Below are 27,512 nucleotides of genomic sequence, written 5' to 3' on the forward strand. Positions count from 1 at the left end.
GCTAGTTTAGAAGAGGTGAGTAAGTGACGGAGCAGGTGAGTAAGTGACGGAAGTGACGGACAAGGTAAGCGACTCATGTTGTAACTGACGTCAGACGCCGGAGATTTTGGCGGAAAATTAAAGCAAATGGTAGTTTAGATTTGAACAAATTCATTTAAGCTTCAGCATTACCAAATACACTTATCAATTGTCTTATAACTAACACTATTTGTCTAAATAATCTCCAACACCCTGGAGAACAACGAGGAGAGTTTAGAGACTCTCCAAGATTACATCGATCAGTGCTTTCAGGATCTCGTGATGAAGAAGACCCCGTGTGCAGCTTCCCCGGCCAAAGCTGAGACGCCGTCGTCGAAAAGACAACGCCCGGCAGATTCCCCCGGCTCAACATCGCCAGCCGGCAAAGATATTGCCGACATATTGGAGTCAATCAACAAGCGATTGTCCAGTTTCGACGCAAGGCTGTCCTTGGTGGAGATTCTTCACCGAGAATTTAAATGCTTGCGAGAATCCCTGGAGTACAGCCAGCAGCAGGTGGAAACGCTTGCTGCTGAAAATGCCACGCTAAGGGAGTCGGTGAAATGTCTCACAGATAATGTTACCCAGCTCAATAGAGAAAATAAAAAAATAAAAGAAACAGTTATCGATCTACAAGCTCGTAGCATGCGTGATAATCTGGTATTTTCTGGTATTCCAGAAGCCGCTGGAGAGGACGCGGAGACCACGGTAAAAAGCTTCATCAAAACCCACCCGAAGCTGCCGGAGGACACTGTGAAGAACATCGTCTTCGATCGGGTGCATCGCCTCGGCCCCATTCGGGCTACGGCCGGGAGACCACGTCCTATCGTGGCCAAATTCGGCCACTTCAAACAAAAGCAACATGTGAAAAGCCGCGGCAGGGAATTAAAAGGAACGGACTTCAGCGTGAACGACCAGTTCCCCAAAGAGATCTTGGAACGACGCAGGGTCCTCTTCCCAATCCGACGCGGCTTCATCCAGAAGGGCTCCCGCGCTGTCATCGCTGTGGACCGGCTGTACGTGGACGGACAGCTCCACCGCGACCCCAACATCACTCCGTGGCTGTATTAACCTCACACCAGATAAGAATCAGCTACACCATTTCCCTATCCACTCACACTAACTTGCATTAACATCTGTTTAACAAATCGCATCTTAAAGTGTGATTTCATAGCAGAATTAACACCGTCACTCTCCGTCAGTGATTTAATTGGAATGTTTACGTTTTGTTTCTGTTTTTTTTTTTTCCTCCTCTCTTTTCCCCCTCTTGGTTTTATGCTGCTCACCCCTGTCCTTGGTTTCTTTCTTTATTCCTTTCACTGCCTCGATCACCTGCTTCGACACTCATCCACAAACATCCTTTATTTCGACACATACGCACCATGCGCTCAACGGCAGCACATTTACATCAGTCAGACAGCGCACACAGTCGTTTAGGATACACACACTTAAGCCAAGCCTACTCATATTAGTAACTATGCATACACAAAGTCCGACTCAGGGAGCATCTCGCCACACATTTTTTCTCTCTCTCCTTCTCTTTATTTATGAACAAGTGACGTATTCTCTCCACCTGTCTAAGCGATGCACACAGCATACATCCCTATACACAAACATCTATGGGTACACTGAGGTTCATTACATGGAATATAAATGGAGCTGGCTCCAGAGAAAAGAGGTTAAAAATATTTAACCAACTCAAAAAACTACAGGCAGATGTTGTCCTATTACAAGAGACCCACAGACCTCTTAGAGGTTCGAATGAACTTAAAACACCTGAGTTTCCTAATGTGTTCTCAGCTTGTTATAATTCTAGACAAAGGGGAGCAGCAATTTTAATACATAAAAATATTAATTTCACAGTACTCGATACAGTTATAGATCCAGAGGGCAGATTCTTAATCATTAAACTATCTATACTTGATAAAAAGCTATGTATTGCAAGTGTATATGGTCCAAATGTTGATGATCCCTCATTCTTTCACGGTTTTTTCAGTGCACTCTCTGAACACTTAGATGGCACACTTGTTCTTGGAGGCGACCTCAACCTTGGACTAAATGAAGACATGGATAGGCTCAATACAGCGGGAACTCAGCGTAATTGGCAGTCCACAAATATAATCAAACAGTATATGAGCGACTTTGGTCTTTGCGATGCATGGCGCTCCCTTCACCCCACCAGTAAGGAATATACTTTTTTCTCAGATGTCCATCACTCCTACACAGCAAATTCAAAAGTGTTAAATGTTTTGGTGTTAATAGTCTCCTTGCAAAAGTAGAGTTAATTTTACTCTAAGCAGAGTCACATTCTTTTAATGTAACTCTGAGGTGTAAAATGATAGTAGTTAAAATCGAGTGTTAAAAATGAGTGTTTCTCTGTCAAATCTGGAGGTGTTACAATGGAAACATTAACTCTTGACCTCTTAACTCTGAACTCCTAGAAGGGCTATGACACCAACAGAGTAAATTCACAGACTCCGCCCCCAACACGGCTCCAATCGAAGCTGAAGTGAAGCCGTTTCAGAACTTTTTGCTCTACATATTTGAGTTGTTTGCCATGCTTGGTAAGTCATTTTTTCAAAGATTGTTTCAATTATTATTATGAGCTTTTACTTCTGTGGCTCTTTGGAGTTGAGACAAAGCTGTGTGAAAGGCATTAGCCATGTTGCTCGGTGATAGCATAATATTCTGTTTTAGCTAGCTGAAAGGTATTGTTTGCAGGCAAATACCACAGCCTTGAAAAAAAGCTTGCATGTGAATTTTCAGTCAAACTTTTGGTCAAATACACCTAAAACAATGTCTAGAATGTGAAATGTTGGTATAATGGTGCTACTTGAAGCCTGAAAACGATCGCCCATAAAAATAAAAAAAAAAACGAGCAAACAGCAGTAGCAGGCGTCCTGACTGGATTCTACGTTAGCATAGATCCCTCCAGAGTTTTGTGCACACGGTTTAGGTAAAAATTAAAAAGGTTGAGGTTTTACATTTAGTTCAGTATTACCTGTTGCCTGTGTCTTTGTCTTTTGGGAAAATACTTTACACAAGTAATGGCTCAAAGAGGACTCCTTCTTTTTTTTCTTTTTTTTCTTTTTTTTTTTTTTTTTACTGTGCTGCAATTGTTTACTGGATTATTAGTGCCATTAATTAGTGTCAACTAATTTTTATTCAATCTCCACACAGGATATGCTTGTGAAGATGGAATATGGGGGAGAGCAGAAGTGCGTTGAAGTTCCACAAAGGGATGAATGAAGGACATGCATATTGTATTGAAGAAATAAGTGATGAGAATGCTGTTATTTGTATTTACCAGCTCACCTATGTCAGACCTTTTGATAAACAAAACTCTAATGAAAGTGAGAGCATGTATACTGTTACATCTTTCAGAAAATGTTTTGAAATTGTGGTGCACAGTTCAGAATAAATGTTTTTCAAAAACCATTGCATCTTTTTAGTAAATGTTTATTTCCAAAAGAAATTTCTAGAAGTTCAGAACGGTGAAATTCCCGCTTTTTAGAATGAATTAGAAGATAACTCTTACGTAGTTAAACTAAAATACTCTTTGAGAGTTAATATATAAACTCTTAACACCAAGTGTTAAATTATCAACTCCAGACAGATTTGGTGTTTAACACTAAATCAGAGTTAACGTACCAACTCTCCAAAAAGAGTTAAATTAACACTCTCTGGTGTGGACCCATATAGACACTTTAATAGTGTTGAAATCAAATCCGACAGTGTTAATTTGGACATGCTGGATTTGCTGTGTACTCTCGTCTGGATTATTTTTTGGTCAGCAGCTCACTGCTGAACGACATTTCAGACACTGAGATTCACCCTATAGCTGTCAGCGATCATGGTCCTGTATCTTTAACACTAATGCACAAGAATAATACTACGCCAAGAAAAAACTGGAGATTTAATATATCACTACTTAAAGATGAAGACTTTATTAAATATTTTAAAAAAGAGTGGACTTCATATTTGGACTATAATGACACTCCCGAAACATCAGCTTCTGTTCTATGGGAAGCAGGGAAAGCTGTGATGAGAGGTAAAATAATTTCTTTCTCATCACATAAAAAGAAAAAAGAAAACAAAAATATTCAGGAATTAGAAAAAAAACATCAAATCACTAGAAGAAGCCTACGCGTCCCACCAAGATCAGGAAACATTGAACAAAATACGCAAAACAAAACTAGAATTAAATGAGATAATTGATAAAAAAACAAAATTCTTAGTACAAAGACTACGCCTACAAAATTATGAACATGGTAATAAATCCGGTCAATTTCTAGCAAACCAGCTAAAAATAAATAAAGAAAAAACAACTATATGTGCTGTTCAAGATTCATCTGGGAACACAATATATGAACCGATACAAATAAACAACATTTTCAGGGATTTCTATAAAACGTTGTATTCACCACAAATAAACCCATCTAAAAAAGAAATTGATCAGTTTTTGGACAACATAACTCTTCCAAAATTATTGGACACTCAAGCAATGGCACTGGATTCACCACTGACACCAGGTGAACTCCAGGAAGCCCTGATAAGTATGCACAATAATAAGGCTCCAGGTCCAGACGGCTTTCCTGCAGAATTCTACAAAGAATTCTGGTCGATTCTAGCACCAGTTTTCTACAGAACGTTGTTGGAAATGAAAGAAAAGGGCAGACTTCCATCAAATATGAATTCTGCAAACATTAATCTCCTGCTAAAACCAGGCAAAGACCCTGTATATCCCTCAAGCTATCGTCCAATATCCCTTATAAATGTAGACCTTAAAATAATCTGCAAAGCTCTCTCAAAGAGACTGGAGAAAATAACCCCCCTCTTAATTCATCCTGACCAAACTGGTTTCATAAAAGGTAGGCACTCATCAACAAATACACGTAGATTACTTAATTTGATAGACTACTCATACAGTAAAAACCTAGAAACTACAATATTCTCTTTAGACGCAGAAAAAGCATTTGACAGAGTTAACTGGAAATTTCTATTTGCAACTTTACACAAATTTGGTTTTGGATCCTCTTTCATAAACTGGTTAAAAATATTATATAATTCCCCAACAGCTTGTGTTAGAACAAATGACCAGACATCCTCCAGCTTCTGTCTCTTGAGGGGCACCAGGCAGGGATGCCCACTCTCCCCTTCACTATTTGCAATTTTTATTGAACCACTAGCAGCAGCAATTAGACAGAATTCAGTAATTAAGGGCATAAAATGCAAGAACGTGGAACATAAAATCAGCCTTTATGCGGATGATGTGTTACTCTTTCTCCAAAATTCACAAACCAATATCTCTGGGGTGATTGAATTGATAAACTCTTTTGCAAGAATATCAGATTACTCAATTAACTGGTCAAAATCTACAGTCCTACCGATTAATTGCTCCTTCCATAATTCCTCTTCTACACCACTGCAATCGGGAAATATAAAATATTTAGGTATTAATGTTTCTCCCAAGCTTGCAGATCTAACTAAATTAAACCATATCCCACTTTTAAAGAAGGTAGAAGATGATCTGGCTAGATGGAAATGTCTACCCATATCACTCATGGGAAGGGTTGCCGCTATAAAAATGATGGTCTTACCAAAAATAAATTATTTATTCTCAATGATCCCAACTAAACCGCCACAAGATTGGTTCAGATCTCTAGATTCATGTATGTCCAAATTCCTTTGGAAAAATAAACCCCCACGTATAAGCTTAAAAACACTACAAAAGACCAAGGATAGAGGAGGATTAGAACTACCTAACTTTCAGCACTACTTCTTAGCCAACAGGCTTCAGTTTATCTCAGGATGGCTAAAACATACCCTCTTAGATGAACCTTGGCTAGATGTAGAACAAGCACTCTGCAATAATCTAGAGATCTCAGACCTACCATTTATCAGCTCAAACATCCAACGACATGAATGCTTTAAAAGCATCAACATCAGCTCTTCTCTGACAGCATGGTGGGAGTTTCTAAAATTGACGGCGTCTTCATTAATCCCATGCAAACGTACACCTATCTGGAACAACCCTGACATATTACAAAACAATAATATGATAAACTTTTCAGATTGGAGTGATAAAGGAATCAAATATTTAGAACATATACTAGAAGGAACAGAATTTATTTCATTTGACGGACTAGTTACACAATATGGGATCAACAAGAAAAGATTTTTAGAATATCAACAAATTAAATCCATAGTAAAAAAGAAATTTAAACCGGGTCAAGTTGAACTACAAACACCACCAAGTGTGGTTCAATTTCTTACTCTTAAACCCCCCAAATTACTATCCAAAATATACAGAATGCTTTCTAAAACAGACGAATCAATATCACTTCCTATTGCAAAATGGGAAGCGGATTTATCAGTTAACTTAGACCTAAACTTCTGGTCTCAGATTTGCTTAAAAACCTTTCATCTAATTAGAAATCCCAGTCTTCAATTAATTCAATACAAAATATTACATAGAGTGCACTATACAGGTCATCGGATGTTCAAGATGGGCTTTACGTCTACCAACAACTGCTCACACTGCCAAACCAATTCACCGGACAATTATATCCACGCTCTTTGGTTCTGTCCACCAGTTCAGAAGTTTTGGCGCGAGATATGTGAAGACTTATCGAAGTGTCTGAAATGTAACATTCCAACTTCCCCCTTAGTGTGTTTGTTGGGCAGCTTAGATAATGTCACTTCAGAAAAGAATATCGCCCATATGGTTTTCACTGCCCTATGCATAGCCAAGAAAACAGTCCTCATGAACTGGAAAAATAAAAATAATCTTAATTCTAACCAATATAGAAATTATCTATTAGATTACATTAGTCTTGATACAGCCTCTGCCACCACATCAGATCAATTGCTCTGGGCTCCTTTGATCAGCTCCATCACCTAGTGGGGGTGGGGGGTCATAGTTTGGTCCCGCCTTCACTGTTGTGATTGGTGTGGGGGTAGGGACAGGCTTAGGGCGTCGGGGGGTTCCCCGGAGGCATCTTCCTTGGGGGGCTCAACCCGGGGTAGCGGTCATGTCCGGTTAGGGGCTCTGTTGGCTCTCCGGTGACTGTTTCCTCGCGGCTGCGTGCAGCGGGGCTAGGGGAGGGTCTGTGCTGACGGACGTGGGTTACTGACCTGGTAGCCTGGCTGCCCCTGGGTGGGTCCGGGATGGGCGTGAGGTTCTGGGGGCGCTCCGTCTCTGGGCTGGGACCCGGACCGGGCCTCGGGGGCTTGGGTCCTGGTTGGTGTGTTGCCGGGGTTGTGGGCGGGTGGGTGCATGGGGGCCCAGCCCTGGAGCAGGGTGCCGCCGGTGCGTCGAGCCACCTGGGGGGCTCTTCAACTGGTGGGGGAGATTGTCACATCTTGCAGGAGCTTTCCTCTCCTCAGGAGCTCCCTCTGCAGGAGGGGGAGATACAGGAGAGGTGGAGGAAGATCTCAGCCTGGGTGTTTATTGTCTTATGTAGTCTGGAAGATGAGTGGATGGTGGGGTGGGTGCAGTTTTCTCTGTGGTGGGGTTGGGTGGACTGTCCCGGGCTCTGTGGGGCCGGGCGGCGCTGCTGCACTGGGCCCGGTCTGGATGGGCCTGGGCCCCCTTTCCCTGGCGGGTCGCGGAGTATGGGGGTGCCTACTGGGGTCAGCGGGGGAGCTGGCCCCAGGGAGGGGTCACTTGCCCCTCCCTTCCTTCCCTCCCCATCTCCAGCTGCCTCCCTCTTCCCGCTCCACCACAACCACCCACACATGCAGGGCCTTGGAGTAGGGGTATGTCACCAGGGTGCAGAGGAGGCTACCCCCCCCCCCCCCCCCCTCTGTCCCCTTCTGGCTGCCTCTGCCTCAATTTTATCCCACAACTTAGACATTCACATTACTCACACTCTCATTACACATACATATAGGATCTTGGGGGTGGGCACGATACACGGAGTCCAAAGTACCATCAGGGTGTACACCCCACCCCTGGCATCGTTGCCCACCTCTCAATTTTAAATACACGTAGACATTGAGGGCTAGCAGGAGGGACCATGCGCTTACCTGCTGCTCTCTGGCAGGTAGCTCCAAGCCCTCCTGGGTTTTAAATGCACCTTAGAACACACATGCATCAACATTACAATGAGCGGGTGGAGGGAGGTTCGGAGTCTTCTCTCACCCCCGTTCTCTGCGACCTGCTGGAGCAGGGGGGCTAGGACTAGGAGGAGGAGTTGGCCGTCCGACTGCGGTCTGGAGTGTGGAGCCTTCCTGCTGCTGCGGAGTCGGGGCGGTCTGCCTCCCCCCACCGCAGGGAAAAGGGAAACACCACCTGGGTCTGGGTGCAGTTCCCCCCTCCAGGGGCGGGGGCACCTAGACCCGGTTTGTAGAGTACGCTTGGGGAGTGTGATCGTGTGTACAACGTCTCTTTATGTCTGTCTCCACGTTGGTTGAGTGTGGAGTAAGTGCATATGAGAGCATGAGGGTGGGAATGGATGTTTGTATCTGTGTGTGCCTGTATGTCTGTGTCTATATGTCAGGTTGGGTGTCAGGCGCCACCTCTCTGGGGACATCTCAGGCCCTCCAAGGTTTGGAGGCCTATCTCCCCCTACCACCACTTCCCCTGCCAGTGGCGGACCCCCTCAGACATCGGTGCGTTGGTGGTTCTTTGTGTCCGGGGATGGGCGTCCAGGTACACACCGGCTCACTCCTTGGCGGCCGCTTATCGGGGCCTGGAGCCTGGGGCTCGCTCGGGCCACTTCGGAGGTGGGGTGCCCCCGGCCTCTCGGCCTGGGGCTCGGTCACTCAGGCGCAGCTGGCTGCCGGCGGAGCTCACGGGCGCGTCACTGCAACTCCCCCTGGCTTCTGCTCCGCGGCTGCTGAGTGAGCCCTCATCTGGGACTCTCCTCAGCTCTTTCTGGGACAGTGGTGCGGCTGCCCCTCTGTTGGTCTTCCTTGGTCTCTTGTGTTCTGGGGGCCTCTGGATGTCTGGAGTTTTGATCTCCTCCACACCTGCTTCACGCCCTGGAGGACGGGGCTGTGGCCCCCCCACACCCTCTAGCAGATTATTACATGAAGGAACCTTTTAAAAAAACAAAAAACAAGCGCGTCCATGCTCACAGGTGTACACACGGGTGATCACACCCACAAACTACACCCTTTTTGGCTCCTACCTCAAAGCACACTGTGTTCTGTTGATCTTATGTGCTGCACAATAATGTTTAACATTTAGTATTTACTGTCATATTCCCATATATCATTGTGATGTTGTTTATTCTATTACTCTTGTTCTCTTCTGCTTGCTTTCTTTTTTCTTTCTCAGCAGGTGACCCAGGTGATTGATATATGCATTTTTTTTCTCTGCCCGTTCTGTTGGTTTTTGTCTTTTGCCCTTCTCCCCCGTCCCTCTTCTCAGCTGTTTCTCTTTCCCTCTTTCTTTCTCCCCTTCTTTCCCCCAGTCAAGTCTGTCCCGTATTCAGTAAGTAAAAATAAAATAAACAATAAAAGGTGAATCAAATGGACCATTACGGCAAGGCTGGGATGGTCAGTTTGGTAAAGTAAATTCGTTGGGCATCTTTCTTTGCCTTTAGACAACAATTCTGATGGCAAAAGAGCCAAACGGGACAGGCCAAAAAAAAAAAAAAAAAAAAAAAGCTAGTTTAGTGTTTTCTGTTAATTTATGTTGTAAATTTATTTTGCATGTAGCACCTTGGTCCTGGAGGAACGTTGTTTCGCTTCACTGTGTACTAACTGTATATGGTTGAAGTGACAATAATAATAAAGCCAACTTGACTTGACTTGAGGACTCTTTTCCTGTTTTGGACTGTGGAACTGTTTATTCTGGGGCTGTGTTTTGTGTGGCAGCTACTAAAGTGAACGGCTATTCACCTGCTCAGCAGCCTTCGGCTCAGCTAGCTGCCCAGCCTCAAGCTCGTTTAGCTGCCCGGCAGCCACCTTCCGCTCAGTTTTCAGTGTCAGCTGCTCACTCGCCCTTAGCTCAGTCTCCTGTGCCTCCACTGTCTCCTATAGTTCAGTCTCCAGTGTCGCTACCCGTAGCTCAGTCTCCAGCCTCGCTGCTACCCGTAGCTCAGTCTCCAGCCTCGCTGCTACCCGTAGCTCAGTCTCCACCCTCGCTGCTACCTGTAGCCCAGTCTCCACCCTCGCTGCTACCCGTAGCTCAGTCTCCACCCTCGCTGCTACCCGTAGCTCAGTCTCCACCCTCGCTGCTACCCGTAGCCCAGTCTCCACCCTCGCTGCTACCCGTAGCTCAGTCTCCACCCTCGCTGCTACCCGTAGCTCAGTCTCCACCCTCGCTGCTACCCGTAGCTCAGTCTCCAGCCTCGCTGCTACCCGTAGCTCAGGCCCCAGTGTCACCGCTACCCGTAGCTCAGTCTCCAGCCTTGCTGCTACCCGTAGCTCAGTCTCCACCCTCGCTGCTACCCGTAGCTCAGTCTCCAGCCTCGCTGCTACCCGTAGCTCAGGCTTCAGTGTCACCGGCCTCACACATTCATTCAATGCAGGGAGAGAATCACATGATAACCTTTGGTGTATCTCATGAACTGTAACTTCCTTCAGGGCCTCCCCAGAGGCAGGGTATCAGCCCTGAGCTGACTCTGGACCCCTGAAGGTTAAGCAGCTCCCAGAAAACTACACCGCGCCAGCGCTGTCTGGGAGGAGCCAGTGCTCAGCACAGCGCCCATTGCCTTCGTGTCTGCCAAAGGACTCCGTGCCTGCTGGCTTTGTGATAGCCTCTGCTGGAGGGTCCAAGGGGCCCGTCCGGCTTTCGTCTCGTGTCTTCGCTGGAGGGTCTGAGGGATCCGTCCAGCCTGCAGCGCCACCGTCTCCGGCTTCTACGCCATCACCTGTGGCGCCACCGTCTCCAGCTTCCACGCCGTTGCCTGCAGAGCCATTCTTGCCTGGTCCAGCCTCAGAGTCTTCATCCTCGTCTGCAGCAGCCTCATCATCCTCGCCTGGTCCAGCCTCTTCTTCTGCCTCTGCCTCGCGTGGTCCAGCCTCCGTGCCTTCCGCACAGTTGGCCTCCGGACCAGTTCTGTCGTCATCGCTGCCGCTGCCTTCCACCCAGCTGGCCTCCAGGCCCCCTTTGCCTGAGTCGCTGCCGTTGCCTTCCGCACGGTCGGCCTCCAGACCAGCTCAGTCACCTCCTTCGCCGCTGCCCTCTGCACGGCCGGCCCCCTGAACTGTTCGGACTCCTGTGCTGTCGGCCTCCGGGCCGGTCCCCTGAGCTGTTTTGTTTTGGACCTCTGTGCTGCTGGCCTCCGGGTCGGCCTCCTGAACTATGTGTCGATCACCTCCTGAGCTCCTGTGATCTGATGGACTTCCTGTTTTGGACCTGTTCACGAGCCCTGTGTGTTTTTTATGGATGTTTTGTTTTGAACTCTTAGTGCTCCTGTTTTGTTTTGCTTCGTTTTGTTTTGTTTAGGACCCAGGAGCTTGCCCCGGCAACCCGTGACATATATAGCTTTAAGTAGTGCATAAATAATTTTAAGAAGTGCATAACTTCAGTTATTATACAGGAAAACAGACACTAATTAATAGATTGCATTTACATTGCGCTTTTTGAGACCCTCAAAGCGTTTTACAATTCCACTATTCATTCACTCTCACATTCACACACTGGTGGTCTGGTCCATTGCTACAGGCCATTCGATCCCTATACAACAGTTGTAAGAGCTTGGTTCGCATTGCCGGCAATAAGTCGGACTCGTTCCTGGTGGGTGATGGGCTCCGCCAGGGCTGCCCTTTGTCACCGATTCTGTTCATAATTTTTATGGACAGGATTTCTAGGTGCAGCCAAGTGGCGGAGGGCTTTCACTTCGGTGGCCTCAGAATCTCATCTCTGCTTTTCACGGATGATGTGGTTCTGTTGGCTTCATCGGGTGATGGCCTCCAGCTCGCACTGGAATGTTCGCAGCCAAGTGTGAAGCAGCGGGAATGAGGATCAGCACCTCCAAATCTGAGGCCATGGTTCTCAGCCGGAAAAGGGTGGAGTGCCCATTCAGGTCGGGGATGAGTTCCTGCCCCAAGTGGAGGAGTTCAAGTATCTCGGGGTCTTGTTTGCGAGTGATGGGAGAAGGGAGCTGGAGATCGACAGTCGGATTGATGCTGCAGCCGCAGTGATGCGGATGCTCCGCCGGTCCGCCGTGGTGAAGAGAGAGCTGAGTGTAAAAGTGAACCTCTCACTACATCCCTACCCTCACCTATGGCCACGAGCTGTAGGTAGTGACCGAAAGAACGAGATCGCGGATACAAGAGGCAGAAATGAGCTTCCTCCGAAGGGTGGCTGGCCTCTCCCTTAGAGAGAGGGTGAGAAGTTCAGCCATCCGGGAGGGGCTCAGAGTACAGCCGCTGCTGCTCCACATCGAAAGGAGCCAGCTAAGGATGCCTCCTGGGCGCCTCCTGGGTGAGGTGTTCCGGGCATGTCCCACTAGGAGGAGGCCCCGGGGCAGACCCAGGACACGCTGGAGAGATTATATCTCTCAGCTGGCCTGGGAACGCCTTGGTGTTTCCCCGGATAAGCTAGAGGTGGCTAGGAAGAGGGAGGTCTGGGCTTCTCTGCTTAGGCTGCTGCCCCCGTGACCCGGCCCAGGGTAAGCGGAAGAAGATGGATGGAAGGACTATTCACCACTTCCCACTAAGAAGAAAACGTAAACACCAACAAAACACTACAGGGCACAGGCCCATGTGATCTCTGGAGTCACATATAACTTGATTTTTTTTTCTTTACAAAACACTGTTCAAGCGTCAATCAGACATTTCAAAATGACTCTGATAAAAGTTCAAAACGTGAATTAACGTGAATAAAGAAATTCCACAAATTACCGTTGTTTATACTTTATCGCTGCTGAAAAGTACTTAAAGTATCATTATTTCTTCTTTCCTGTACAAACCTGTAATATTACCCTTTTATCTACTACTGAGTATGCGTGGGTAAATATAATTGCATTGCACATTTAGGTAAAATAAAAATGCCATTTAATTATATGTGGATAATCTAAGGCATCTACAGTTGAGCTCTCAACCCAGCTGAACACCTATGTGACATTTTGGACTGTCAACAAAACACTAAATGAGGAAATTTGATTTAGTAGAATGATGTTCTAGTCATCCAGCTGAGCTTCAGACACTTTCAGAATGAGTGCCAAGCATACTAAAGCTGTTCTGGGATCACATGTTGGCCCAACACCTTTTTAAGACATTCCATGTAAGTTTTCCCATTGATTTGTCACACGTCTGCATGTGCAGCAGGATTTGGAAATATTTTGATTAAAGTGTGAAAGCGGAGAGGTTACTTGATTATTTTGGCTTGCTACCATCAGTCCAATCTGAAACGGCACCAACACAATTCTGCTAAAGCACACTGGCAAAAATGTACGAGTAAAATGTAAAAAAAAAATGAATAAATGAAAAAGATTTTTAAAAAAGAAGCCAGTTTATTCCAAAATGTTAATTTATGAATAGCCCAACCGAAAATATTAAATGTCACAGGAATAATTTTAGGAACTGGAACTAAATCTTTTGTACATAAATAAAGTATTGCTTAAATACTTTTAGTTTTGTTTCTGTTTAATCTGAATGAATAGATCGGGATGACAGAATGGTTTCTATTACTGTTTTAATAACTAGTCCTCTCATTACAGGATTTTTTTTATTGTGAGTTGTCGTTCAAATCAGAATTTGTCTTTTAACCCAAAACATTAATTAGTCCATGAGACCATTCCCTTTGCTGTATGTAAATAGCATTCGGGACTGGCCACAGTAGAGCTCTTCCCTGAAACATTTTAGATGTATGGGTCTCTCAGGAGTATTTAAATCCAACCCAGATGACTGATGACCACAGTTGCCACAGAAGCCACATGACGTGTCCTTTTTGGTCAAAGCCAGTGTTGCATCCCTTTGTAAAAGCAAAGATTTGGTAAATAAGTGCAGTGAAGCATTGAAGATAAATTGTTCCTATCACCCAAATTCATTTATCTCTTCTGCTTCTGATATATGTAATTCCTTATCTACAAAAAGGGGCATTATACAACTCTGAAAAGACACTCTGCATTTTTACAGAGATGATGTCCACTTGCAAGGCCAAGTTTTTCATTTCCAATCATTAAAAATATATGTGTCAAAACTATGGAGGCTTTTTATTCCTGCTTGATGCACTCGCATCTTCTCTTCACATCTTAGCTCCTCCCAGCCAGGATCACAGAGACGGAGAGAGAAAGAGATGTAAGAAAGGGACGCGTAACTGCCGAAAAGAGAAGCTACAGCTCCGCTGTATCAGTCTCGAATTACGTCAGGTACACATAATGTGCTGCACAGCTGGATCACATGTCAAACCGAACAGCACAAATGTCCCTGCAGCGTAAACATCTTTGGATGAATGAAACGTTTCGCCCAGGCAATTATTTATTTTCAGATTTTAATCATCATTTAGCGTTTCTTTTAAATATACTGGATCTCTGTTATTTGATATACATTTACAGGCTGTTTATTAGCTTCCTTTATTGTCTTCATAAATTAATACACATAAGAATCTATATCAAGAATGCAGTTTTAAAAAATTCACTGCTGCTCTTTATGTGATGCTACAGGACTTTATATAAATTACCTTATATAAATTAATGTATTAGATTTATCACACATGTGAGAATGCAATATTGATGAGCTACACCTTTGTTTCCAGAAGCCTCGCTGCTCCTTGATGGTGGAGCTAAAATTGTTTCTATGTTCCAAAGCAGAGAATTACTACATCTTTATTTTCTTCAACAGTTGAATTAAAAACATAATGCAGAAGCTTAGAAAAAAATTTTTTTTTCTTGAAGTGATTGCCTTTCTAAAAATCCTCCCTTGCAGACAGGCCTGTAGTCAAACATATCACAACTGCATTTGGTATTAATTAGAGATGGACCGATCCGATATTACGTATCGGTATCGGTCCGATACTGACCTAAATTACTGGATCGGATATCGGAGAAAAATAAAAAATGTAATCCGATCCATTAAATATCACGAAAGCGCCTCACAAAACTTGCAACACGCCGTAACTCACCTCAGAACGTTAGCACGTGGAGCAGTATGCATCACGTGATAGAGCGGCTGTGGCATGCGGGACCTGTCGGTGGTCTGGATAGCATTTGGAGTTTCGCTAGCAACCTGGCATTTCATCTCCGACAAAGTTATCCCGAGAGAAGTAAAGCAAGTGTGTAAGTCCATCTCTGAATGTTTGTAAAGCATTCCTGCGTTAAGCTTAACAAGTGACTGCCTCTCCTGCTGCTACTTCAATCGTGAAACTGCTTAATGATCAGCTGATCGGCTTTTCTGTGGCGAGTCCCTGTCTCTGGTTTGTTTTTGGCCCACTTTGCACCAGAAAGAGGAAACCAGCGGCTGAACAACAGCAGCACGTTTAAGCTTGATAAGCTGTTGTTAGAATTTATTTAATATTACTTTCTACACCAGGATCTTTTTCTACGTAGCTGACGCTGGTAACTGTGCAGGGGCGGATCTAGCAAAGTTTAGCCAGGGGGGCCGATAGGGCATTAACATGAAAAGGGGGCACAAAGACATACTTTTCTTTCTTATTCTCATTTAAAATGTCTAGCTTTTAATAAATAATTATCTGACACCCAAAGTTTTAATTTGATGCAAAATGTATAGAAGTCCATTACTGTATATAGTAACTGTTAAGTCTAATATACCCTAGTAAGCTATAGTACTTTTTCCTTTGGGAAGGTACCATCTGTGCAGTCTGCAATTTTGTTGAAGAAAGATGTTGAATCTATTTAATATTTCTTGAAAAATAATTGATTTCTGTGCATTTTTTTTCACACTGCATCAAATTAAGGTTGATTACGTCGATTAAGCATCATGAGGTGGCGCGCGAGGGGTGGTTCCCTATTTTTTATTTATTTATTTTTGTTGTTGCTGGGAGTTGGAACCCTATTAGTTAGGTTGCTTAATATTTACGCTAAGTACTAAATAAAATAAAATACCAGAATAGGGAGGATGGTGTAGGTCTAAGTTTATTAGATTGATCAGTATTGCTGAACTATGAAATATTTTTTTTTGCATACAGGTATAACAGAATAGCTTTAGTGTAGTTGTTGTTTTAAACTTGAGTATGAACTTATACAAAATGCAGCAAGATATTTAAAAAAACAGTTTTGTTGATTAAAAAACACTATATCGGATTCATATCGGTATCGGCAGATATCCAAATTTATGATATCGGTATCGGACATAAAAAAGTGGTATCGTGCCATCTCTAGTATTAATATACTCCTTCCAATAAAAAAAAAAACAAATTCTGTCCAGGTAGTGTTTGAAATAGCACCCGCTGGAAAGATAGAACAATTTAATCAGGTTTTTAAGATTTAAATTAGAGATGTTGGTTATGTGAGTCATTCAGAGTTAAATATTAGTTCAAAGATGCTTTTTCAAATGCATTCACTTTAATTCGTTTAACTGTCTGGCCAGCAGTGACTGCATTGTGCAGCATGTTGTTTCCAATAATCCTGAAAGCCAGCCAATCACTTATTTCTGTCCTGAATAGAAAAGGTGGCTTATGTAAGCGAGCTAGTCATCAGAATGCATTTCAATAAAGAAGCAAAGGACGAAATCTCTAATATTAAAAAAAGAAGAAGCAGCAGTGGCAGTAGCAAATACAATACCGTCTTTACAATAATGCATAAATCATGTTTGGACAGATTTTGAATAGAGTAACCAATCAGGTCATGGCCCTGTCTTAAAAGTCGCTGTTAGTGTACTATTTGTTGCAAATCAGATTTGTGGGCTTGAGGGATGTGAAAAAGTTGTTACTCCTTTTCTGGCTCTAGAGGAAGGATGAGGAGAAAGACGGGGGTTTATCAGACTTTGGTAGCCTGGGGCTACAGGCTCGTACCGCCACCGGTTGTGAGCATAGGGTTACTTCCATGAAACGTATGTGCTGGGTCGAGTTTTGGTGGTAAAGTTGCCTTGCAAGTGAGGTAAGTGCCACATTTTAACAAGAAGAATGGAAGTTATGCTGTAGTTGTATGTTGCTTTATTTCTTTGACTAGGAGAGCAGCATTGAGTCTGCAAAATCCCCAAATTAAATATAATAATTGTGTTCCCACAATGAATGTATACAAAATATTATGTAGCCAGAAGAAGAATCAGCTCCTGGATCACTGCATGTTAAATGGTAAATGGACTGGTTCTTATATTGTGCTTTTCTACTCTGTGTAGGCCTTCAGCTTTCGCTCTTAGACTCGTACTTCATTGTAGCGCTGATATGTTCACTCTTAGGTTTTCCAGACAGTCCTGTGATGTCATATGATGCCTCAGTGGCCAGTTGACCAGAGAGGTGACACATCCTAGCAGCAAGCAAGCAAAAGAAATTAAAAACATGTAGGTGAATGTATGATTTGTGAACATCACACCATCAGAGATCACTAATAGAAGTGTTGTGTTTTTAAATAACAAAAAAGAACAAAAAACTATTCGGAAAATTAAGGAAGACTTATTTTAAAAAGAAATTATAACTATTGAGCCGTGGGTACGGAAATTAGTTCATTTGAATCCTTTATTTTTGTGACAAGCTGTTTGGATATTACACTTTTTAACACGAACAAAAACACAGTGGAGTGTAAAAACCGGTTGGAGACTCTTGTCAGCCTTTATGTGGAATTAAACCAAAATAGGCACAAAACTGTCTAGACAGAGCAAGAAGAAGAAATCTAATACTCTAGCAACGAATACTCAACAGACAAATGTATTGTATGTATTATATTTGTTTTATCTTTGCAGTCTTCCTGTCTTTCTCTCATTCTTCTCCTCATTGTTGTTGTCACAAAACGAATGTGTAGACTAATGAGGTGTAATTTTTTAGAAAAGAATGCTTAGTACAATTTTAGGGGATTATACCTTTTATAACACGGGATTTAACGTTGGCTTAGACAGAGGATTAGTGCGTCACATTTATCTCACACTTGTTAGGCCAACGTTTTATTTCCTGTTATTACAGGCAGTTTTGTCTAATTGTATCATCTGGTTCACTTGCTATCGTGTGGTCAGCACACTTTCAGTTTGCCATGAACAAAAGATGCATCCACGGCATCGCTACACATGGGCCGTTAAGGAAAACTTTACTGCTGTCTCTATGACCAGTTGCAGAATATTTACTCAGTCAGACTCCAGTTTTACAGCTCCCAAGCTCAATTGAAAGTGCATTTAAAAAGATAATGGTCCATGGTGCATAAAAAAAAGGGGGGGGGGGGGGGGGCAGGAAGTTCAGCAGGTTTTGTTTGGTCTGAAAGAATCGTGTCTCTTTGCAGAGATGAAATGTAGTTTGAGAGGATATCGCTTACAGATGTTCACTTTATTGTTCACATCTGTATGATGTGATATCTGCGAATCTTTCAGTCTTCCACCTCCAAAGAAATATGGGCTCTGTGGGATCCGGGATCTGATTCCTGGCACCTGGGAAGTGATTCCAGCTGTTTGAGTCCGTGTCTGTAAATTGCAGGTTTGCAAGTTTTTATAGAAATCCTCGTCGCACATTTACGCTACTTTGTCTACAACACACAATACAGATAAATACAGTTTATACCACTGTTTTGCTGTGTTAAACTTAAGTCTTTTCAACACTGAGACTGCAAGGACAAAGATAGTCTGACTTTTATTCCTCAGAGTCAGTCAAGCACCAAAAACACAGAATGCAACATTTTCAATAATGCAAGAAAAAAAGCCTCTTTCAAAAGGTACATCTGTTTTCACAATCTGTGTGCTACGTCTCCTGACAAGTAAACTGAAATGCATGTGTGAACTTGTCTGAGTGCCCCTTTAAATTGATAATGCACTCAGCATCTAACTTTGATGAATATTTTGAATATTAAATGGTGGCTTTTAAATGTTTCCTTTTTGAAGGACGCGGTTCAGAATTCACATCGGGGATTGTGCTTTAATACTCCAAAGGGCAAAACCATGTACCAAGTTTTGCTTTTACTGAACACTAAAACAAAAAATAGCACCAAAAAAATCATTTGGGGTGACAGTTGATGCAACTGGCTCATGACCAATAATCACTTGATGACCTGACAAAATTCTCTATTTAAGCAGGTTAATTTTAGGAGAAAATTCCCACCATTGTTCTTAAACAATCCATTCTGACAACTAATATAAAGTTCTCCGTCTTCTTTTACTGCAGAAAATTAAATACCCTACATCTGTCTGCGACGGTGACATTATCACGGGGTCCATCGTTCTCTATCAGGTATGCTTCATAAAAAATTCAAAACACTTTCCAAGTCAGTTGTAGCCTGCGGCTCTCAAGGTTTGTCTTTGTAACAATTTGATAATACTGGTCACACTGTATTGTGTGTCCTTGAGCACCAACAAGGACGGCAGATTTGTTTCCCCGATCCATACAGACGCAAAGGAGGAAGAAATATATATACTCCGCTAGCAGAAAGGCTCTGCAATTGTTTTGAGTGACAAGGTTGACAATTCTCAGAGTGCATTATTAAATATAACCTTTGAGAGAGGTGAAAGCACAATGGAGCGAGACATTTGTTAAAGCAGAGGTTGAAAGTATAGGAATGTAACAATAGATGTATTTAATATAATCAGCTGCCATCCAGGAGGCAGAGAAAATGAATCATACAACCATTACATAATGCAATGAAATGTTATTGGCTATATGGAATTCTAATGCACATGAATAATATGTAATAGTTCCTGCTTTGTAGCCTACTTATTGTGTTTGTATGCACATAATAATCCCACTGTTAACCCTTTCACTATTTGCTACCAGAGCAGTTATCATGGCAACTGATGACTTGCTGAATCCTCTAAGTAAGCAGCTTAGGGAGCGCTGTGTGAGCCTACGGTAGCTGTAATCTACTTACCAATCAGAAATAGGATTAATCTCCAGCAACAAAACAAAAACACATAGAGTAGCTTGGTGAGGATGACAAAACAATGTTGCTCGTGTATCTTTGAAACTTATTAAGCTTAGAGAATGATATATGAAACATGTTACGACTGTGACCGTAATTGTGTGTGGATTTGAGTGTCTAGGTGCTCCTCCGGGATTGACGATTTGGCGTTGGTAATGTGTTGTTTTTGCGTGACTGTTATGTGTTTCCTACTTTACTTTGAAAGTCTGTGTATCTTAATGTGTTCAGTTTACGTTTCCCTGTCTCGTCAGTTCTGATTTGCCCCAGCTGTGTTTCCCTCCTGTTGTCCATTCCCTGATTGTTTCCCTCCATGTATTTAAGCCCTGTGTGTCAGTTGATCATGGTCGCGATCTTCCCCCCCGTTGTAAATAGTTTGACGTTTTGTGTTTTGATGTAAATAAATTCGTTTTGAGACACTTTTTGGGATTTTGGTGGAGAGCCTTAGTGTTTTTCTTCGTAGTTTTATTTTCCTTATCTTTGTTTTTCTACGTTGCACCCCGGTTGCCTAGGCCGGGGTGTAACACATGGGGGCTCGTCCAATCACTGTGGGGTCCGAGGACCGCTTCAGCCTCCGTCTGTCTTCGCTGGAGGGTCCGTGGGACCGCTCCAGCCTTCATCCGCCTTCGCTGGAGTGTCCGCGGGACCGCTCCAGCCTTCATCAGCTTCGTTTGTCTTCGCTGGAGGATCCGAGGGACCGCTCCAGCCTTCTGCAGCTGGTGGGCTGCTCGTTTGTCTTCGCTGGAGGATCCGAGGGACCGCTCCAGCCTTCGTTTGTCTTCGCTGGAGGGTCCGAGGGACCGCCTCAGCCTTCGTCGTCTGCTGGAGGGTCAGGGGGACCGCTCCAGCCTCCATCAGTTTCATCTGCCTCCGCTGGAGGGTCCGTCCAGTCATCAGCGTCGCCTGCGGGACGGTGGCCGGTGCCGTATGGGCTGGACATGGAACAAACATTTTTCGTTGGGGTTGTATGTTTTAAATGTTTTTTTTTTTTTTTGGGTGTTTCCTTGAATTAAACATTTTGGGGTTAATGTTAATTCTTGGGTAAGGGGGTGTTACGACTGTGACCGTAATTGTGTGTGGATTTGAGTGTCTAGGTGCTCCTCCGGGATTGACGATTTGGCGTTGGTAATGTGTTGTTTTTGCGTGACTGTTATGTGTTTCCTACTTTACTTTGAAAGTCTGTGTATCTTAATGTGTTCAGTTTACGTTTCCCTGTCTCGTCAGTTCTGATTTGCCCCAGCTGTGTTTCCCTCCTGTTGTCCATTCCCTGATTGTTTCCCTCCATGTATTTAAGCCCTGTGTGTCAGTTGATCATGGTCGCGATCTTCCCCCCCGTTGTAAATAGTTTGACGTTTTGTGTTTTGATGTAAATAAATTCGTTTTGAGACACTTTTTGGGATTTTGGTGGAGAGCCTTAGTGTTTTTCTTCGTAGTTTTATTTTCCTTATCTTTGTTTTTCTACGTTGCACCCCGGTTGCCTAGGCCGGGGTGTAACAAACATTTTTTCACATATCCCTTCCCCGCATCCGTTCAAACTCTCCCATCCTTTTTCTCTTCTTAAGCTTATCTCAACTCTAAGAGAAAACTTCTGGGTTCTTGCTTTTTACTCCCACTCTACACATTAGAGTTTACCACTCTGCTTATGTTGCTGTGCATTTAAACTGTTCTCGCAGCCAAACTCTGGAAAAATGTAGAATAAGGTCAGAACGCTGGCCCAAGGTGCTCTTTCCTACATCTAGCACAAAACAGGAGATAGGAAATGTTCCATTAGGTTTTTTGGCGAACCACTCAGCAGCTTGGAAATCACAGTGCAGTCACCTTAGCTATCTTCACACTGGTGCAAAATTAGACTTCACACAAACTTTATATAAATACAGAGCCGACAGAATTTGTGCTCTCACATACATCTCTGTGCAGAAAAAGAGATTAAAGGTGTGTTATTTGATGTATATCAGATGAGTAGGTCAACGGCTGTTTGATGAGCAGACACTTCATGGTTCTGTTTAAATCTTTGCAGCAGGTTTTGAAATTTTAGGTTCACCAATTTTAACAGTCCTACTAACATAAACTATATATATTTATATAATTCATTCATATCTTTAGTGGACCTGATCTTTCTTCTTAGAATTTCTTCATCCTGTATGTGTTGTGGCACAGTGGTGACACAGTTCAAGGGGATGACCCGCCTGCTTTAATTACACTTCCCAAAATCTTAAATAAGTCTGATTGTGAACTCAGCAGTGCTGTACAGCAGGTTTATTGCAACCACAACATGGATCTATTAAAGCTGGCTACAGTAGACTGTACAGTCATAATTATTTTTTTCCACTGGCTAAAATTGCCAGTACCACCCATATGGAAAAGATATATATACATCTTATAAAGTTTGTATCTGTCTTGTGTGAAACTTGCATGAAAAGCATATAAGAGTGAAAACAGATATACGATCCCTTGAAAAATTATATAATGAAACTTGCATGTTTTGGATACTTACTAAAACAATATCTGAAAGTAATGAGAAAGTGGCCACTTTCATGAGTGAATCATATATGTTTTTACTATTTCTTTTTCATATGGGCAATGCAGGGTTAAGTACTTTAACAGTTTATTTAAATATGTTAATTATCAGCTGTTGTCACTTTTTGACAAAACATCATCACTGATTTGATTGTCTGATGGATTTTTAAAATACTGTAGTATATTTATGCTAGTACACACAGTGTGGGGCTACTCTGTCTGCACCAATGTCAACATCTGTGGAAGAAGAAAGCACAAGCAAAGTTTGATTGTCTCCATACATGTCCCTGTCATTGTCTGCCCACAGTAGCTTTTCTGGAAAAAATACACAATTTTAAAAAAAAAGCAACCAAAACATGTGACACCACAGTTAAGTGTTCTCTGTCCTTTACCTACCGATATCTATTTATCTGCTTAGAGTGCAGAGCCAAAAACAAAAAAAGAAATCAATGTGGCTGAGAGCAGTTGTGAGGAGCTGATCACCTTTCGTCAAGCTTTGTTCTCAATCAATGAGTTTGATGTTGGTTCAGTTGCTGGGAACGATTGACTGGTGGAAGACGTAATTGGTCTCATTTGACACTGAGGCAGGTTGGATTCAGGGCAGGATAAGTGCAGTACAGGATACAGAGTGGATCGTATGTGCACTTGTGTCTCGGGGAACGAACACAATATTCCACTTGAGTAAAGGACAGACCCCAGGCGCTCGCAAACCTTATCACTTTGATCCATTGTTTTTTTCTTCATTTCTTTTGAGGTTAAAATCCGTCTGAGGCTGGATTTGTATCACTTCATGTATTCTTGGCATCCAGTAAGGTTTCAAAGAGAGCAATATTGAAATAGAGTACAGGTTCAAACCTGTTCTCAAAAACATATAGATATTTATAATTCTTTTATTGAAATTCTGTGCAGCTTTGTTGGGTTATGAAGGAAGGCTTATGGTGTTTTACAAAAGTTTTGAGTTTGCGCTTTGTTCTAATCTATGTAAATGAGGACCGGCTGTATCAGCAAAGGTCACGGTGTTAAATATCGGATTCTGAGAGGACAAAGTAATTATAGTAATGATACTGGTACTGACGGACTAATTCAAATCGAGACCTTTTCCAGAAGATTGTCTCTAAATGTCCATGATCTCTCTTTTTTCCTAATTTGTTAATTTGTCAAACAAAAGGGGCTAAGCCTGCAAAGTCACGGGGAATTACATAGAAAAAAATTGAGCTGCAATTAACCTCTGACAGCAACAGTAGCTGGACTATACAGAAAATAAAAACATAACAAATTTTCAAATGACAGGCCTTTTTCTCGTGTCGCAATCAACCAGTGAACCGACATCAACGAACGTGCGGAGCCGGGTTTGTTTTTACAAATAATTTGCAGAATCGTTCTCGTAGGCAAGACAAAAACTGCACTTCAAAACAAGCGTGCGGTGCACTAATTGTGTCATGAAGTCAACTATTTGGTGTGTAGTTTGCTAGCTGTTGAGCACATTCAGTTGTACCTGGTTCTTTGCAAGAGTTGTCGTGAAACGTCTCTAATTTTTGTGCTTTGAGTGCAAATTGTACAATGGCTTAGTAATTTTCTTTCTAATTCCTTTTGTCCTCAGGCAAAGAATGTTTGTACGTGCATAGCCACCTCTCTCACTCTTTCTCCCTCTGTCTCTCAGTCTCTCGCTCCTCTACAAAGTCTCCCCTTTCCCTCCCTCTTTGTGCACATATCCAGCTAATTAAACAAAGCACACGATTTGATTAAACAAGTAAATTGTGCTAGTCTGTGTTTGTGATAATTAGGATAACCCAGAGTTTCTTTAAGAACATTAACTGTGATGGATGTTTCATCTACAACTTAGAATGGATGTGCCTCGACAGCACGAGAGGATACGGACTCCCGTAGTGACAAAGAGAGGCAGAACCAGGATGGAGTCTGTTTAATAATGTTGGACGCAGATGGCCCGCTGATGCCATCAGGACTTTAAACTATGTATATGCACAATATGTTTCTGCTTTGGGTGAGACAATGGCCTTCTTCAGGACAGGGCAGTGGGATAGCCTGGCCTCAAATACAGTGTAGAGACTTGTTGTGGCAAAGAGGAAGTACATTTACACAGGGACTGCGTATAAATCTGAAGAAACTTTCACTTGGGTTCTGATTAAAGCCTGAGTTCACATGTTTTGATGGCATTAGATGGAAGCAGGCCTGTAAGGTTTATCCCTAATAACGATTCAAGGGGGAAAGAGGCCTTGGAGCATTTTTCCGTGGCTTTGAGTGTAGTGAAAATATTCAGAATGCATATATGGATATATGGTTCAAAACTTTCTGCACTGTTTTAAAGATTGTACTTTAAAAATAATACCTCATAGCTTCAAGATTTTGATCTCCATGCCATCAAACATGTAATCGGACCCCAAGTGAAAACACAAATCTTCTGCTATAAGCAAATCTTGTCCTTTGCTTAAAGCAACATTTTTAAAACAGTGTCCGCTATTGAATTAAGTAAATCCAACGTGCTCTTTTTTTCAGTGTTCTCCAATGTGTGGTTTCTGTTACTCTACAGGCCTGCTTCCATCTAAAGTTAGTGCGAGCTGCCTCTGCCTATACAGCTTACTAGAGCTACTATTGTAATTGTCATGAAACCTAATTTTTTATTCATAAATACTGAAGCGTCACAACTTAAATCATTAACTGTACAGGGAAGTGTCATCTCTGTGGGGAAAAGTACAAAGAGTGAAAAATAAGAACTCTCCATAAAAAGTCTTTACCAACCAAATGTGCTTAAACTAAAACCTTTAACACAACGACGCGTATCTGCCGTATCAGTCATTATGTTATAATGTCATAATTACAACAAGTTAGCAGTATTTGAGGATGGAGATGCTTGGGTTGCTCGGGTTCTCGTTTCATCTTTTTCAGATATTTAAATCCAAAGCAAGTTACAATTAACTATCAGAGCTGTAAAAACCACAATATTTATTTTAATGAACGAGTGTTAAAGTAGAAGAATTTTCCTACAAAAGAATCAAGAAATTTGACTCATTAAGTTTTAAATTAAACTGACTTATTATCAAATTGAATGCATCTAATAACAAGAGGAGATTTTCACAATGTGTTCACGATGTTAAGGACAAGTAAGCAGTTCCAGGAAGCTTCTGTAAAGTTTTATGAGAGTATCTGTGTCTGTACCGTGGTAAGCTTCGGTGGCAAAATGAACGAATGAATCAAAAGATAACCGTTATAATAGCTCGTCAGAAAATTGTGCAGCTATTAAAAGATAAATGCCAGGACTTCCCCGCCAACGTTTCCTTTCTTCATCAGCTCTGAACTCGCTCTGCACAAGCAATTCTTGACCTTATGAAAATCCCAATATGCAATATGTAGGTGTGTTAAAAGTGGTTACTCTTTTCTTTGACACGGAGATTGCACATTTGATTAAGATAACTCATTACATTTACAACATAAAGATATTTAAAAGATTTTCAGCTCCAAGTGAACAAACATATAACTTTTATTAGCAAAAAAGTAATTTGTCATCAGATATATACAGTATATTATCCTACACGCTCAAGCTACCAAATGTTTGGGGTTAATTAGACCCCAGAGAGACCCATAAAAATCCAACTACATTATACAGCTACACTCCCTGAGACTGCAAACGGGAGGAATGCATAATTTTCTGTGGCAAAACCCTAAAACATGTCATCAGGTCAAAATCTTGCCCAGAAGAAATTCTCATAAAATGTGAAACAATGAACTATTAGGCTGAAAGAATAACATTTTTTTAAATCCGTTTAGAAGAGCTGCATTTCTCTGGGATGCTAAATACGCCATTAGATTCGAAGATAAAATAAGTTGAAAAATGTTAATTTTGCCTTCAAGGTGTCAAATACTTTACACACGGCTGGTAGCAGCAAATTATTTTGTCTTGTCACAGCACAAAGAAACACATTTCACAACTCCTCCATGAGCGTTCTTATTCTTTCCATCCCAGATTCTTTTACGGCCGGGGTCGTAATGAACACGAAAGGTCAGGAGGCTAACCGTATATGCGGACAGCACTGTACGAACATGGAATCGGCAGGGAGTTTATTTCTGTCTTATACCTTTATTGCTTATCTTGTAGATTGCACGAAACTACAACGTACAACAAGATGAGCAGGGGCGAAAAAGGACGGAAAAGGAGGAGGATGGAAGCTGTTGGGGAGCGGGGTTAGGGGAGGGGACAGGCAAGACCTGATTAAAGACGGTCTTTGTTATGTAATTAGCTCCAAGAGAAGAAGGCCCCGCTGCTGCAGGGATGGAGAGCAGCTGGCCTGAGGTTGTCTAATTGCCTGCTCGGATTCTTTCCAGGCCTCATCCTCTGGAGCTCGCGCTCGTTATGGCACAGATGTTTACTGCTGGGTATCGCGGCGAAGGCTACATGGTAACCACTGACTACTTCCACTGTTGTGTTCCAGTGACACCTTTCCCTCATGGGACCGCCATATAGCCATGATTTTTGAATGGGCTCAGCTGCTACAGCAGGGAAAGGCGGGTATTTATAGCGCGGGCATTGACAGGACCGCGCGTTCGCTCTTGAGTCACTGCGTTCTCATTTGAGATTCAACTTTGGAATCTCTTAACTTGTGTCTCAGTTTTTGATTTTAATTTTGACTAAAGTGTTATTGACTCTTGATCTTATTTGAAGTTGGTCCATAGACTCAGGGTTGTTATTAATGTTCTCAGCAGCTCTCTGCTGTTGGGTAACCTCTGTCTTTATTAAGGATTATTACTACAAATCCTTTATTGAGGGTTATTACTCCACATTACCTCGGGAGTCTAACTGTGTTCAGTACCATATTTGTTTCGCTGAAAGACTATTGTGAATCTGATGGTTTTTTATATCAACCTTTGTTCTAGTGACGATGAAAGGCCACTCGCAAGGGAACAGGTGGTTACATCATATAGAAATTGCTCAATATTTGCATTTATACATATCACATCTATGTAACGATTTACTGTGTAGCGTGAAGCTCAAGCTGTGGCATGACCACAAATCGTATAGTAATACATGCATGCATAAGAAGGAAGTAACTGAGCAAA

At 42.5% G+C, this 27,512-nt stretch overlaps 1 long non-coding RNA gene across 1 annotated transcript; it reads left to right on the forward strand.

Moving 5' to 3' along the window:
- The first annotated feature begins 2,278 nt into the window (after nt 1-2,278).
- LOC146653232 (uncharacterized) lies at nt 2,279-3,456 on the forward strand. The gene is made up of 2 exons (XR_014907720.1): nt 2,279-2,582; nt 3,199-3,456. It is a non-coding gene; the product is annotated as an uncharacterized LOC146653232 (long non-coding RNA).
- The last annotated feature ends 24,056 nt before the right edge of the window (nt 3,457-27,512 follow it).

The sequence above is a fragment of the Rhamphochromis longiceps genome, linkage group LG15 (assembly GCF_057381845.1).
Source record: "Rhamphochromis longiceps isolate RC_006_pf linkage group LG15, R_longiceps_female_GT1.1, whole genome shotgun sequence".
NCBI classification, from domain to species: Eukaryota; Metazoa; Chordata; class Actinopteri; order Cichliformes; family Cichlidae; genus Rhamphochromis; species Rhamphochromis longiceps.